This window comes from Calonectris borealis, chromosome 1 (genome assembly GCF_964195595.1).
Source record: "Calonectris borealis chromosome 1, bCalBor7.hap1.2, whole genome shotgun sequence".
Taxonomy (NCBI): domain Eukaryota; kingdom Metazoa; phylum Chordata; class Aves; order Procellariiformes; family Procellariidae; genus Calonectris; species Calonectris borealis.
The window spans coordinates 4,931,804-4,948,526 of NC_134312.1; the positions used below are offsets into that span (position 1 = coordinate 4,931,804).

At 48.2% G+C, this 16,723-nt stretch overlaps 1 protein-coding gene across 1 annotated transcript in view; it reads right to left on the reverse strand.

Annotated features, from left to right (window-relative positions):
• The window catches only part of SFMBT2 (Scm like with four mbt domains 2), a 117,989-nt gene extending 107,554 nt beyond the window's left edge, over positions 1-10,435 (reverse strand). Inside the window, exon 1 of the mRNA XM_075143107.1 lies at positions 10,274-10,435. The gene's annotated coding sequence lies outside the window, so the exon portion shown is untranslated. The remainder of the gene's footprint in view (positions 1-10,273) is intronic.
• Between the last annotated feature and the right edge of the window lie 6,288 nt (positions 10,436-16,723).

Sequence of the window (16,723 nt, forward strand, 5' to 3'; positions counted from 1 at the left end):
AAAAAAAAAAAATCTCTTTTATTTTCTTCTTCCCACGGCTGTCGGTCTCAGCTGCACCATTATCTCAAACACGCTGCCTTGTCATCTCTATCAATATTGGCTCTTTGTAGAAGTGCCGGCGTTGGCTTCCTCGCACCATTTTACATTTCTCATCTCCTGCGTACTCCACCCTGTTTTTCCTTCCTTTGGAGTAAGCTCCTGTAGGGAGAGGTCCCACACACACAAATTCAGCACCCTGCGGCTCTCCCTTAGAGTTAGTCCCGAAAAACTTAGGTTCTCCCTCCAACACATGCTTGGTTAATTGGGATTGATGTAAAAAAGTCAGGCTACTAGGAACAGAGGATGCAGAAAAGATCTTACATCCTTGAAACCTCCTGCCTGGATAGTGCATCAGTGGTGCCAACATACCACTGAGTCCTGAATGGTGGAGAAGTGTAAATCCCACTGCTTTCCCAAAGATCTGGCCCCTGCCTCCAATATTCAGTAACATTCATTGACTTGAGATGGTCCCACCTCTCAGTAAGGAGCCACCTGATGAGTACAGCAGCGCTGCAGAAAGGGCTGCCAGCATGACTCCATGTCCTTGGTGGACGTGGAGGTGGGTCCATGGGCAGCTCCAGGGCTCACTGCATTTCCAGAGCTTGATCCTAGGTATGTTGGGATATAAGGAATCCGCATTTCTTTTTCCAGCCAAGTTGGAGGGAAGCTGAACATGGGGTGGCCCCAGAAGACTTTCCCGGTGAATACATCTGCTGATTTCACCCAGTCCCCTCAAAGCCAGGCGCTACCATGTGCAATTTCATGTAGCCTTTACCATCTTCAAGCCTTTTGCAGGACCATGAGTGAAAAAGCCACTGCAAAGAGCTCCAGGAAACCATTTCCAAAAAACGAGACCAGATCCACCTGCCTGAACAATTAGGAAACAGCCACAATGGGTGCTGAGGCTCTCAGGAAGCAGGACAAGATTGTGCTGAGACTTGCCCTGCCTCAACCCAACCCCGGAGCTGAGACGGTCACTCCAGTTGTCTCCTCTTCCATCCCACTTCCAGAACACATCATTTTTTTATGTTGTCGCTAATGTCCCCCACCTGGCCAAATGGCTTTATATCAGGTAAAATGAGAGCACCTAGGCCCGAGCAGATGGAGCAAAAGCCTAGGTAGGACACAGGTGATACTGGACCAGGTCCTGACTCCATTGTTGACTTCACCTCCGGGTTTTCCAGCACAGCAAATTCCCATGAAACAGCACTACAAGAAACGATGCCCACCAATCCTACCCACCTGAGGGGGGATTTGCCTCACCTAGTCAATCATTTGCAGCTAACCAAGAGAAAGCATCTCTAAAGGACGATTTGCGTGGTCCAAGTCCGACACCCAAAATTCGGATGAGAGGAACAACCCTCAGGGGATGCCTGTGCTTGCACAGCACCTGCTAAGATTTTAGCCATCCAAATTTGCCAGCAAATTGAAGAAGTGAGATGCTCAGATGCCATATGCTACATATGTGGAGCAGGGTGAAGGGGGACTCAACCCTGTGGGATTAGATCTAGGATTCATGCAAGTTGGCTGCCACAAGACTGGTCCTGAATCATGCTCTCCCTACTCAGGTGACCCACCAAGGCATCTTCTCACCCACGGGACACAATACAAGACCAGGCATCACCCAAGAGTCAGGGCAAAAAACACAAAGTTGATATCCTGCCCACCCTCAAGCACTCTTCTCCACGGCACCTCCTTTCCCCTTTGGGGCTCTGACCCAACACTGCGCTCCTGCAGCCCTTCTGGTTGCCTCCATTGCCTGCTAGCCTGGAGATACCTGTGTCCCAGTGGATTCCAGCCCCAGTAAACACTGAGATCAGTCTTCCCAGTAGCCACACTGCAAATCACAACACACGCAACCTCTGATTTTTACAGCTCAAGTCAAGTCAACAGTCTTCCCTTCTGGGTCTGAAAGTCTGGATCTCCATTCCCTGCTTTAAGCAATGCAGGTGACCTTTTCCAATGCTGAGACCACCTCCAAGAGCACGCAGGCAATGTAAGGCAATAAACGCCGTCTCCAGCTCCCCAAAAAGCTAGTTCATGGCCAATGCTGCAAATCATCCCATTGCATTTAACATGAGAATGCAGAGGACTAACTAACGCTGTGGCTGAGAAGCCAGACTGCCTCTCTAGGCAGAGGTTCCTAAATAAAACCATACTTCAGGCAGGATTGCTAGTGGCAGCCTGCCACAATATTTACACCCCCTGAGCATCTGCACAATGCAAATGGAGGCTCATTTGGAAGGGCTATTGAACACATCAAGGAACAGCTTTCACCTCCTAGAGAAAGAGCCTGTCTCTCTTCTCAGACAAAGTACCAGTTGGAAACCTTTTAAGGATCACTTCTTCCAAATTCCTGTCCTTTTTTTTTTTTTTTTTTAATTATTTATTTGAGAGCTTCCCTCGCCAAATGTTTTCACTTATATCCAGTGACAATTTCTCTATCATATTGAACACCCCACAGGATTTTATTAAGGGCAAATTACTGCTTTGAACAGCACTGTGTTGGTTCAGATGTACTCTAGGGTGGAAGAAACAAATCCCATTTAATCTGGAGAATGAGAAATGTTCACAATATTCAAATATATAAAAAGCAGCTGAATGGGGAAAGAGCATAATCTGTTTTCTGTGTTCTTGGTGGATCAAAGAGGAAGGCTTGGGTTTAAACTGCAGGAGGGGACATTTGATTGGGCATGAGAAGAAATCGCTAATAACGGATCTGGTGAAGAAGAGGGATAGACTGGGAAGGGCACAGAGCCTTGCTTTTTGGAGAGGTTAGGATGCTGATCTGTCCAGAAACAGATCTTGGTACAGTTAATCCCACCCTGGGGTAAGAGGTGGTCTGTACAAGCCATGGAAGTCCCTTCCAGCCCTCCTGCTCCAGCCACTCAATAGGGCTGATCTTTCTGCTCTTCAAGTCAAGCATCAGTATCATTTGTGCAGCAGCACAGAAAATAAATGACTAAGCCTGGAGAGAAAACATGCAAAAATGGGAAACTAGAGGAACCATCAGAGCAGGGACGGTCTGGATTGTCCATCCTGAAGGGGAAGAAGGACAGGAACCAAACTTCTCTGAAGCCACATGGTGGAAAAGGGATCACGCGAGGTGGTGACAGCCCTCCGTAACTCAGCAGGTCCTTGCTCTCCTCCTTGCACTGGTGCCGAATGCCTCATACTCTTTATGCCAACAGAGACAAACCTGTTTCACAAAGCAATTTCCTCATCCTCCCTACCTGGCACACCCCGGAGTCCAGGATACACACAGCGATAAATAGGAGTAAGATAAGATAACAGAAAGTAAAATAAACCTAATTAGAGAAACTAGCTTGTTTACAGCAAAAAGCTCTGCAGTATTAGGCAAAAAAAAAAAAAAAAAAAGAGAGACCAATGACAGGCACACAGACTTAGGTACGCATCCCACTCTTAGCTGCCCTACGTGTAAATACAACCTAAGGACCTAGAGCTGGACTTAGAGCTAAAACCTGCCACAAACTTCACTAGGGACTAGATCAAACTTCTAAAATTAAAAGCACTTCCCTTCTCCCGAGTGAGCTGGATGTTTTATACCCAAGGGCTGTAAGGCATTGCTGCCATTGATACCTCTGCCATCGCCCCTGCTAACCCTGCACGTCCCTGCCTTCAGCATCCCACGCAGCACACGTGCATGGCACGTCCTCGGCGCCCACATCACCTGGCTGGGGGAGCCTCCCGGATTCGGATGCCGACAGCAGGATCTGGCCCCAAACAGCCAGGCAAGGTGAGCGGGTGCCTCTCCCCTGCCCTGCGTTTGCCTGACCGACGCTCATTCCAAGTCGCTGTAAAATCCCCTCCTGCTATTTTACATCCTCTTTCCACAGATATAAATGTCAGCCTGAGGTGCCAGGCCAGGGCGTGGGAGGTCGCCATGTACCAATCCCTCTGTTTCCAGCTGTTCTGTCACCTACTAGGTGGCTGTCACCTTCTCCACGATTCAACAGGCAGTTTCCATGATGTAGCCCTGCTGTGGTAAAGCGGTTCTACCCATACTAAGGACCCAACGTACACCAACTACTTGGGGAATATGGCATATTTAAGATTAGGCATCTTTTAAAGCTCTCAGCTGAATCAGGGCCATGAAGAAGACCGAATCAATATCCCCAACGCCCTCTGCAACAGGCAAAAGAACTGCAGGGAAGAAGCACCACAGCAACATCAACCACCGGCAACGCCCCGTCTTCTCCCACCTCCATGTTTGAAACGGAGCTGAAACGAGGAAGCCTTTTACGTGGGTAACTTGAACACGCACAGCTGCTTATCATCCCGAAACATCTCATCTGATGCTTATCATCTCAAAACACCAGCCACATGGATCAAAAAAAAACAAAAAAATATCAGTCAGACCCTCTGAACAGGACCGATCAGCCAAGCGATAGAAGCCATCAGTGGGAAACACAAAACACTGTTTTCATGGACTTAATTTAGGGCCCAATTCAGAAGTCCCTCATCAGCCAAAACTCCCATTGCCCGGGGCAATCAGTTCTGCCTTCTATGTTGCGGTGCTTTGCAGCAGTCAGAGCCGTTTTCCGAAAAAATTACAAGATGCAAACCAGAATCCAGGAAACATCTGCCATCTGATTCCAACGCTTTTTAGGAAAAATGACATTTTAGGTTTTGGCACTGTTTGGTTCATTTAAACAGCACAGCTGATCAGCATTTGGGCTTAGTCCTACACGCGCTTACATCCCTCTCAGAGCTTTACGTCCAGAAGCAGCTTCACCGACTGCCAGGATTTGCCACAAAAAAAAAAAGATCCATCCCTTGCAGCCATCTCCCGCCACTCCTGGGTACCACAGCAGGAAGAGGAGGACCCTTCCCTTCGCCGAGGGCATGTGAGGGCAGCCAGGAGACCCCTGCCAAGGTTTGTCCAGAACTAAATTCCACAAGACGTTTTAACTCAGAGTCCTGCAAATCACATTTACGGGGCTAATTCCACCCCATTTCTCAAAGAAAAAACAAATTGGATTCCCCTTTCATTCCACAAGTGGCTTCTAAGAGATGCCACGGTGAACATGCGAGCTGCTCCAGGACATCCAAGTTGAATGCCCCACCATCACCCATACAACGGTGCATGGTGGAGTCTGGTCTTGCACCTGCACTTTGCTCAAAACACCTTCTGAGAAACAGTTAAATACTATTTTTTCTTGTCCTTTCTTTAAAGGGATATTTTTAATGCATCCAGGAAAGCTATTGCTTTCCACCCAAAAGTCCCGGCGAGGGATTTATGGCTCCTTAGACTTTAAGATCGTCTTGGTGTGATCTCCTACACTGCAGGGGCAAGGAGAGTGTCACCTCCTGGATTTTAGTGGAGGGAATTCATCTTCCTTGTCAAGCAAATAAACGTGAAACTTTCCAATAACTTATATTCAAACTGGGTCTCAGGACCCATTTACCCAAGAAAACAAAGTTCCCCTGCAAAAGCCACCCAGTGATGTTAAGAGTATTAATCATGAAAGCAAGAATCATGAGTGAGAGTAAAAATAGCAAGGATTCTGCACATACCTTTTTTTAAGCCTCACACCTACTCAGAAATGATCTCTCGGTCAGCTGTCAAGAACTGCTTGGGTTTTTTTTTTTCCCCCCTTTCTTTTTATTACTATTTAATTTTAGAGCAAATGCTTCTGATTCATAAAAATGGACTAACTGTGAACACATTTTCCAAACCAGCCCTCTCAAGAATAAGGTTTAGATCTTGCAAAAGGCCAATCTCAAAATAAACTTTTTCAGGAGTTTTTTAAATGTCAGTGACAGAGTCTTTGCTCATATTTCTGCATTCCCCTGTTTTGCAACCCAAACATTTTTAATCACTGGAGGAGTCATACCTGAGACACAGAAAATAAAGTAAAGAGAAATCTGCTGGCAGAAAACCCATAGATTGGATTTGACTGGTTTCATCGGAGATGACTGTCGTGCAAACATCGACAGTTCAAATGATGAGATTTAATATTGACAAGGTACCATCGGCTACTCTAATCCTGAAAAAACCTGCTCCCGGGGACCAGCACATTACAATGATAGAACAAACTCAGTATTTGCAAATACCATCGCTATTAACAACAGCGGCAGCATTTCATTTTCCGCACTGAGGGCCCTGTTGCACCAGCTGATGTACTCTGTATGTGTCAATATTCACAGTAATAAAATACCTCTGACACCTCCGTCGCCTTCAGGTCATCTAAAACCTGTGGTCACCACATTAATTTTCTCTGTGCACCTTCAGAAACACGCCTGTGGCTCCTCTGCTTCAAGTTTTGGCTACTTGTCCCAGGTTTTGGAGCTTTCCACAACTCTTTTCTCACTTGGACACAGTCAGGGACCAGCCACCTCCTTCAACCACCACCACCACCCTCGAAGACCCCCTCAGCCGCTCTCCATACCTCCCTTTACCCCACACCAACGTGAGTTTAGCCAGCAAAAAGTCCTTAAAGAAACAAGACGGCACCTTCTCTACCATGTCCTGTCCTTCAGCAAGGTAATGTCACATCCCCTCGCTGATGCTCTCGTATCAGGCCAGCATCCCCGTGGCTGTGAAAGGCCAGAAACAGTGGCTCAAAATACATATATGTATTTCACGGGCCACGCTCGGCACAGCACAAGCCAAGGGAAGAGGAAAAGCATCCCCAGTCTAAAGAACTGACAGTTGTGGTGTTTATTCTACTTCTAGTAACACTACCATAAAGTTTTAATAAATGCTTCATTAAAACATCAACTGTCTGTCCAGCCAGTCAATTATCACTCATAATCACAGCTATATAACTATATACTACTTTCTACAGATGTTCTTACATCTGTGCGAAACACTCTCCACCTCTGCAACGTCCTTGTAGCATCTGTTGAATATTTGTACATGTTTTCTCAATATATAAATGGAATTATACTGCCTTGCTTATAATGCACCTACTGTCCCACCACCCCGTGCGCCCTCTTAAATCATTAAAAAGGTATTTCCGTGTTGTTTACAATGTGCTAGTCTCTCGATAGCTCTTCGCTGTATCTATTCAAATGGCTTTTAGATTTTCACTTAGTAACAGATTACACCAAGCCTCCATCTTATCACAGGAGTTATTAGGACTTAATCCTTTATAAGCACTGAAGTTATTAGGCTTGTGAGAATATTTTCTTCCCTTCCATAAATAATCTGTTGGAGAGAAAAAAAAAAAAGGAGGGAGAAAAAAAGCCACTTGCATCCTTGCTCACCCAACCCCAGAGAGAAAACCTGCCTCGCCTGCTCCTCCTTTGCCCCCAGCAAAGGAAATCAAATTTGTTTGTACCTAAAGGCTTCTTGGGAGGAAAAGCAAATTGCACTAAATCCTGGCAAGCACCCCCCTGCCACTGCAGGGGAAAAAAGTCCTCGGGGGAGGTTTGCCTGGTGCAACCAGAGCTAACCCTAATGCAACCTGGCTGGTGTGCAGGAGGGGTGCACGAGGCGGCTGCAGGGGCTTTGAGCAGCAACAGGACCCCCTCTCTTTGAGGGAAATAGGGGCGAAGAGGGGGGGCAGGGGAGCAAAGCGATCCCATAAATACAGCCCCTTTGGCTGATGTGGGTGTCCCCTGGCTGGCAAAGAGCCACGGGCAGGGAGTGGGGGGGGGTCACCCCATCTCGGGTGGGGTGTCGGTTGCAGAGCCTAAAAACAAGCAACGCTGACACAAAGCAAGGTGTTCCCATCAGAAAGCGCAGTTTGCAAGGAAAGAGCCATTTTAGGCTGCTTTTCCCATTTTTAAGCAGAACCCTCCAAGGCAAAGAAAAAAAAAGTGAAACGAGGGAAGAGGGGCGAGACCCCAGGTACAGAGGGATCTGCAGAGACCTTTGCAACCCCCCTCCATCCCCATGGCCACGGCACGCAACCAGGAGAAGCTGCTGCTCTGCTCAGACACCAGGTCACTCTGCTACAACATTTTCTTCCCCAGGAGCACCAGGGGCACAAACTGATTTTAAAAGCTGTCCTGTCCCAGAGGCAGCAAACTTGGAGATAGAGAGATGCACGGGGTGGGGGGATTGCTTCCATTTTGCAATGGCTCCATCCCTTCCCACCCCACAGAAAATCCCACAGGCTGACACCACTCCACTGCAGCTCTTGGATTTTGCCACCCAAGTCCCATCATTGTTTGACAGCCACGTTCCAAGCAGCTTATAATTAATTAATATTAAGTTTTCTGCTATTTTAATAAGAGATGACAATCCTCCCCTCCCCGGTCTTCTCCCCCGGCCCCCTCCTCACCACCATAACCTGCAACGGGAGTTTGCTGGCTCCCTGAGCAGCAAAGCTTGGTCCTGGCAGGGGCTGGAGAAAGGAGGGGTTGGGGAGGGGGGAAATGGGATGGGAAAGTAGAGCGGAGCCCTTTTGGAAGGGGAAACCTCAACCTGCGTGACAAGGTCTGCAAACAACATCACCAACCGCTCCTGCTACATAAAAACACGGTGGGTTTCTGGAGAGCATCTCTGAGAAGCGCAGGGAAGCGGGCAGGCAGCTCAGCTCTCTTCCCCCCTCCCCGCCCCAGGATCCTCCCTGGCTCCTCCATCCCCACCCGGGCACTGACAGCCTGTGATGCTGGAGCTTCCCATCGCCTCCCACAGCTACAAAACACAGATGCTCCAAAGTTACCATCTTGCAACCCACGGTGAAACAATCCCAGAACAGCAGCAACAAAGTGCTCCCTGCACGGGAACAAGGAAGTTTCTCCTGCCTCTGAGGCAACCTCGCTCCTCCGCTCCCCCTGGAAAATACATTTGCAAAAGGGCACAAACAACTCCCTGCAAACTCCTAGCAAACTCGCTTTTTGCTTGCTTTGCAAAAGCTGCGATTCGCCTCCGTCGTCGTAGGCTTTTTAGGATCTCTCTGCAAAAGAGACGCTCGTTGCGGCACGCGCTGGTAAAGTGACTTGTTTGGCAGCCCAAATTTCCGTGCGTAGCAATTTCAGAGCGTTTTTGCTAAACAACAGAAAGAAAAAAAAAAAAAAAACCCAACCCACATCCCCGGTTGACTGCGCCGAGGCGAGCAGGGAAGGCTTGACAGCTCCAACAGGACATCTCATCCCACGACACGTCTACTGTTAATGCAAAATAAATCATCGCTGTGTCTCTCGGCGTTTTTTTTTTTTTTTTTTCCCCTCATGGCATGTCTGCACTTTTGGCATTCAAAGGCAAATCGGCCGGGCTCCGAAGTCCGCATGCCCCTTCCCTTGATTTCTTCCCAGCACACACAACTGCCCTACACTTTTCCCACCACCGAGTCCTGCGGGGTGGGGTGGGGGGGACACCCCGAGGACGGATCCCAACCCCTTCCCTTCGCATTTAATTCACCAGCGCACCTCTCCGAGCAACAAAAGAGAGTTGAACCAAACGTATGGCACCTCGGCTTTCCTCTTTTTCTCCTCTTAAAATGTTTATTTTCAGTTTTTAAAGACACCTTAACCCGCCATGTTGAACTGACAAGCTTTATAAATATTCATTTACCGCAGTTCGGGAGCGCTACGGGAAAATATGTATAGATCAGGGCTGCACATTTTGGCACAGCTGATCGCTTTCTTTTCTTTTCTTTTCTTCCCCCCCACCCCCCGCCTTTTGCAGCAGCTTTTCTTTCCCCTCTCCCCTGCAGATTCAGAAGAAACCCACCCGCACACCCAAAATAACTCTTTCCGAGACGTGCATCAGCCTAGTAAATTTGAAAGGAGATCGCAGAAGCGCGTATCGGGAAAGCACCAAAACGCTAGCTATTACTCTAAAAAAAAAAAAAAAGGGGGGGGGGGAAGAGAGAAATGAAAGCATCTAAAATGCGATACACTGAGGCAAAAAAAAAAGAACCCTGCACGCCTGCGATTAATTGCACAGGCACTGCAAACCCTGCCCGTGACAACTCCGGCGTGCCCTGCCTAGGGAAGGCAGCGTGGGGGAGCGGCACCCAAGAACCCGAGCGCAGGTACCGGCTCCCGCCGTGGGATCTGCCCGATCGCAAACACTTCGCAACAACTCCTCCGCGGGCTTCCCCTCTGGAAGGGGGGAAGAAAAAAAAAAAAAAAATCCACACCCAGCTTCCCCCGCTTAAAAAAAAAAAAAAAAATTAAAAAGATTTTTCATATATCTTGGAAAGAGAAAAGCGACTCTCTCCACCCAAGCGGTGCAAAACCCAATAAATAAAATAAAGGGAAATACCAGCCGGGAGGGTTTGGGGGGGGGGAGCTGCCGGACGCGGTACCTTACCTGGGTAAGTTTGGCTTTTTTGGGGTGTTTTTCTTTTTTTTTTTTTTTCCGCGCCTCAGCGGCGAGACCCCCGCGGTGCGCGGCGCTGCGCGGCGCGGAGCCGACCCGTCCCTCCGCCCGCACTCGCGGCAGACTCATTCCAATATGGCATCCGCGCAGTGCGCATGCCTGCCGCTCTTTTTAGGGCTTTTTTTTTTTTTTTTTTTTTTTTATTTAGCAGCCAACTCCTTCGGTGACCTTTTTCAGCAGTTTCACAAAAGAAAAAAAAAAATAATAAAAAAAATCACATACACATCCCAACCACCATCGCCCCGGCTCCCCCGCGCTGCGCGGCCGCGGTGCCTCCGCGCCCCGAGCCGTCCCTCCGCCGGGAAAATGAACTAAATAACCGAGGGGAGGGTGGAAATTCACTCGTGAAATTGATGCCGCGGTTCCGCCGCGCTCCGCGGTGCGGGGCACAGCGATACCACGGTCTCGCCTTCCGCGCGTTAAATGCTATAAAATACCATAAAGCATTTTACACTGCCAGCAAAGTGGGAGCTCTGCCTCCGATCTTCCCCTCCCCACCGCTCTCCGCAACCTTTTATTTCGGTTTCTCCCCTTATTTCGTGTCGCGAAAAAACTTCCAGGGAGGGAGATGAGGAAAGAAGGGAAAGCAAAAATGCATCGCGTCCCCTCCAGCCCGCCCGTCCCCTCCGCTTCGCCGGGCTCCTGCATTACCTGTTTATTCCCTGTTGCAGAAAATAAATTGGGGGGGGGGGGAAGCAGGCGAAGGCACAAGACAAGATGCAAAATCAACTGGTGCGCACCCCTCCGCCCCTCCCGGCGCGCAGGCACAGGCGCAACTTTCTGTCATTTGCTCGTTAGGTTATTTTATGGTTATTTATTTATTTAGGGGTTGCAGGGGATTCACGGCAGAATTGCAGTGAACCTCGGTGTGTGCGGCTGTGCTTGTGTGGGGGTGTTTGCACGTACAGTCACACTGCGGGATTTTTCTGATTTTTTTTTTCTTTTTTTTTTTTTTTCCCTTTTGAGAAAATCAGCGCCGATGCAGGACTGGAAAGTCTGGTCAGACACCATCGCCCATACCCCCCGACTGTTCCTGCTCCCCGGGGTACCAGAAAAATCCCCAGGGGCGAGATGGGGATAAAAGCCCTCTCTGCAGCCGGGGTTATTCGGGATGCTCCGACCGGTGGTGCCCGGCCGATCCCGGAGCTTTCCCTACCCGGCTGTGCTCAGCAGTGGGGCTGTGGGTGTATTTTGCAGGGATTTTCCTTCCTCTCTTGCAGCCCTGCCCAGGGTCTCCATAATGCTTCTTGCTGGGGATTTTTGGAGCCCCAACTCCCTTCTCCTTGCAGGCAGCCGGGGCCGCATCCCTGATAGGGCTGAGGGTGCAGGCGGGTGCGTTTGGAGCATCCTCCGGGATGAGGGCTGGCGCAGAGCACACATACTCAACAGGTCTGGAGCAGAGCGGAGGGAAGGGGCATCCTTGCTGCGGGGCAGCAGCAACAAGTCCTGGGCTTTGTCCTTTCCAGTGCAAAATTCACCGCAAACGCTGGTGTGTCTGCCCCCACGCCCGGGCTGTCCAGTTTGCATCTCATCCCACAGGCTCAGATGCAATCGCTGTCTCCACTTGCTTTTCTCTGGTCATTTCTGAGCCGAAGTTTGAAGTTTCCAGGTGATCTTGTGAGCATCCCTTCTTGGAGGAGCAGGGGAGTGTTGCAGGGAGGGGTGGTCTCACACCTCGGGACACAGCAGAGCGGTGGCACTGATTTCCCACGTGTGGCCCCAGGTCTCCTCTGTCCCATTGCAATCACCAGCACTCTTTGGATCAGTTCTTGCTGGGGATTCACCGCTGAACCTCCCCATCTCCTTTCTCTTTCACTCTCCTGACACCCTTTCTTTTCCACCAGCCTCTCATGGACACATTAGCACACCGCAGGATTTTTGTGCAAGAAGACAAGTGAGGAGTGCAACAGATGTGAAGAAAGGTGTGTTTTTTTTCTGGGATACGTTCGTGGAGAAGATACCGACGACTGGAGAAAAGAGCAAATATCGCAGACAGTGCATTTCTTCACCACAATCCACCTTCTTGCCATTCACAGTTCATCTCTGAAAGGTCACGGAGATGGGTTCAGCCCCTCCTGTTCCAGTAGAGTTCCTGTAAAACACACAAATCAAGCAGTTCATATTTTTCAGGCTTTTGGTTGGATGGGATTTCAAAACACCAAGGGAACACTGTCAGAACTTCAAAATAAGACCAAAAAACCCAACAGATGCCAGGAAAGTGTTGAAGTCCCGTTTCTCCAGATGATCGTGGAAGTGGTTGACATTTGCAGCATGGTGACATTTCAGATTCTCGACACACTTTTGAGAGGAAGATGCTCTGCAAACACGATGTCTGTGTTCTCGCCCCTGTTAACCTACTCTAAGTTAGGTTACACTGAGATTCCCCTTGCTGCAGCATATTTCGGTCTAAAGCTGGGTGACACTGCCCTCACCCAGCTTAGGGACACGGCCACAGCGGCTCTCACAGCATTTCAGATGTTTCTCCATCTCCTTTCCATTAACACCAGATGCCTTTGTGCTTTATTTCCATTCACACTTAAGTGCTCTTTGCAGGAGCTTTGGTTCCACTGACCTCTCTGGAGCTGCTTCTTCCCTCTTGGCCTCGGTTTTCTTTGTCCTGCCCTCTTTTATTTTTATTTAGAGACTATTTCTGAAGCACTGACAGTGCATTTGGCCCTTTACATAGAGATGTAGAAGAAAGCATTACCTTTGTCCAAAGAGTTTGTGATCTAAATTAGCTCCGTGGAAGGTGTCCAAAGAGGTGGATGAAAAAAAAATTAAAAATAATCAAGGCTGAGGAAGAAAATCCCTTCGGAATTTTTTCTAAGCGGCTGCTACACGAAGACTTTCAGATATGAATGAAAAGGTGTAGATTTATATCAGGTCTGATCTGAAGACGACTGTAACGGCTCCTGTTGGCAGCAAAGACTTTGGATCTTGCTCATAGCTGAGAATACAAATTGGTTTAGTGGACATGAACTGCAGAAATACCTGAGAGATTTCGTTTTAATAGTACCTTTTAGAGCATGTCTGGGAAAAAAAAAAAGCGCTTTGAGAAATACTGAATTGTCCCAAGACATAAAATGGATTTAATCCCTGGTGAAAAAACCACACTGAGGTTAGCTCCAGTTTTAGTCTCAGTGACACCGTGTTCTCAGGGATGTATCTTCAACTGATTAAAAGCAACTTGGCTCCATTAATTTCACTGCTATCCGTGCTGTTTAACGCCACATCTGTTGGCAACTTCCTGACAACCAAACTTGTATTTCAAGTTGGGAATAGAAGCTTCACGTCTGAAATTTGTTGCTGTTGTTGTTTTTAACAAAAATACTTCTATGCAAATAGCACTGATAAAAACCGAGATTTACCTGAGCACCAAGTACCTAGTTTGCGACGATCGTCCGTCTGCCCTTGCCTCTGCTGATCACCCCCGAAGGATGACACTGTTCACACCCCAAGTTTTCCATAGCTGAGCAAGAGAAACATGTCCAACCCAGTGAAGTTCAGACAGTCCCATTACTTCAGATCAAATATCAGCAGTTCCTGATCTCCAGGATAGATTATTAATACACAAAAACTCCCGTTTTCCAGACTGTCGTCTTCAGCAGGTTCAGGTTTTTGGAGGAGAGGTGGGGATGTAAAAAGATCTACACAGAGAGACACAAGCACATGCACACGCAGATGTTATGGCATTTACACTCCCAATTTCTCTCTTTTCTCCTGGCTTGGGAAGATAAATGCCCTGGGGGGACATTATAGGATTTGTAGATGATGTGCATTTGGGTATCCATTTCTGGCCCCAATTTAGCCAGGTGCCTGAAGGTCTCAGAGTATCCCACAGGCTTAACATGGTGCTGAGATGAGGTCTGTATTTGCACATAGTGCCTAGACGTATTCATAAATGTGAGTAAATGGCATTAGCTTAACAGATAGTGCAAATCGTGGGGTCTGAGCCAAATTTTCTATTGGTAAAATGGCAGAACTCTGGCTCTGGAGGTTCATCTGTGATAAACACTACCAGACCAGGCAGAAGTTATTTGGCAGCAGCCAGGTTTATACCCAAAGGAGCTCCACTTTGGGGAGATATTTGCCTGCTTTGGGATCGCACTGCACTGGAAGAAGGGACAAGGCTGTGCAGCTGACACTGGTGAATTATTTGGGGATGGTTAGAGGTACCTAACCTGTGCGAGCTGAAGCAGGGAGACTGTCTAACAGGAGCTTGGTGTCAGAGAGGAGACCCATGGGACATCATCTGGGGCCGTCTCCATTGCCAAGCGCAGCTCCTACTACTTGTTCCTCTGCCACAGACATCTCCTTTCCGCGGGACTGCTCCTGGGTTCATAGTGAAGCTACTCTGCATTTTCTCCCCTCCGTGGCCTTCAGCTTCTAAGTGTTAAGTATTCCACCCACCTCATGCTCAAGAGGAAAAGACACCCTAAGGCCCTTATTTCATTGCGTTTCGGGGCCAGGGCTATCACTTACACCTTTGTCTTCCTTTTATTCATCAGCCCTAATTCAGAGAGAAGTTGGTCGCTGGAAGCTGGCACTGGGATGCTGAAAGACTAGTTTCACAGTGCCATCTCCTGGAGAGGGACATCACATTTAGCTGCATTTCGCAGATAACCTTTTTTTGTCCGATTTACCGTTGAGTGCCAGGCACTTTGAAGGCGGGTGTTTAAGGCATGATCTAAAGAAGAGATTAGCATAAATGAAGTTAATCCAAAATTTAAACTCCCTCGTTATGCTTCACAGTAAAAGTCCTGCTTCTTAAACGCTGTGAACAGCAATGAGATTACTGGCTTGGGATTCATAAAACACTCGCCGGGTTATGGTCTCACACTGCTTTGCGCCTTTTCCTTGACAGCACCAGCCCTGCAGTGGTTGCAGGAGTAAAAAGCCAGTCCCTTGCTGTACCCCTTCTCCTGCAGCAACTCAAGGGATACCGTGGCGAAGGGATCATCGCCTCGCAGATGGGAGGTCTCGGGGCCAGGCATCCCCGCAGCTTCCAGCAGCAGCTGCCTTGCAGACCCCTGCTCGGGACGCACACAGCACGTGGAGATCCACAGATCGACTCCACAGCCCAAAGCAGTCTTCACTGCAGCTTACTCACCAAATTTTATTTATTTTTATTGCCTGTTGATTGGAAACCGCTGCGTAGGAGTTGTAACAAGTCAGCAGAGAGGCAATGACTGGCTTTAACATTAACTGGAAAATCGGAGCCAGTGCGTCACGTCTGCAGCTCAAGAATGCCTAGGAAGCATGGTCTCAGTGCTAAATAATAGCTCTTCCACCTCAGCAGTAAATGAAAAGGAAGCACATGTTGTATCCAATAAATCACAGCACTGAAGTCCAATACTGAGGCTCATAGCTATGAGTTTTATTGATCATGCCTGCACTACGGAAGAGATCCACTCCCATATCAAGAACTAGCTCATTTCTACCATTTATTAACAGCTTCCGTATTTATTTTGATTATTTACAGGCTTTTCCTCAGTAGGAAAACACCTCCTGGTTTGTTTAGCCTCTCCGAGCTGGTGTTGGGAAGGGAGGCTGGGGAAACTGAGGCAGGAGGAGCTGAGCTCTCACACACAGCTGTGCGGTCCCAGGGAAAGGTTGCAGTAATGGAAATGGATGTAGATCTCCGAAGTGGGGCAGCACAGCAGAGTGGTTATAGCTTTCACTTACAGGGGTGTTTCTGCTCAAATCTCTGATGCTAAACATGTCATTTCTCCGCTTCCCTTCTCGCCCTTTAATACAGGAATCTCCGTAATGGTATAACACGGCCAAAATCTCTGACCGACAAGGATGACCAGGAGCTCACGTCTTATTACCAAATGTAAATTCTGCCTCACATCTGCATTTCTCATCATTGCTGTAGCACCCTGATGGGGGAATCAGAGCAGTTGCTGCACGTTGAGTGAATTCTGTATCACAGTATGCAAAATATCGAGTTATTCTGGCTCTCCATGAGCCCTGCTTGCAGAGAGGACTCAAAAGCCAGCCCAAGCACTTCCACGGTTTTGGTACTGAATCAGATTTCTGAGCTGGTCAGTTTTGGGCTGAAATGCCCCAGCACGTTCCCAAACACGTTTTGTGCTCAAGTTTCCCTGGCAAACACCTCCCCTTGCAACAAAAACCAATCTTGCAATTATACACTCGACCTTCTCCTCCGTCCTTCCAGCCCCCGTTCACCACCACCCCCAAAATAAGAGTGAAGAATTCAAGGGGCATATAAGTAAATTTTTAAAATTTACAAAACAGAGATGAAAATGATGCATTTGGAAGCATCTCTCTGAAGCTGACTGTGAAATGGGCTTGTGGATGGCTTTTACTCTTTTAACGGCTCTTCTGTATTAAGGAGGAAGATTAAGAATGAAATGC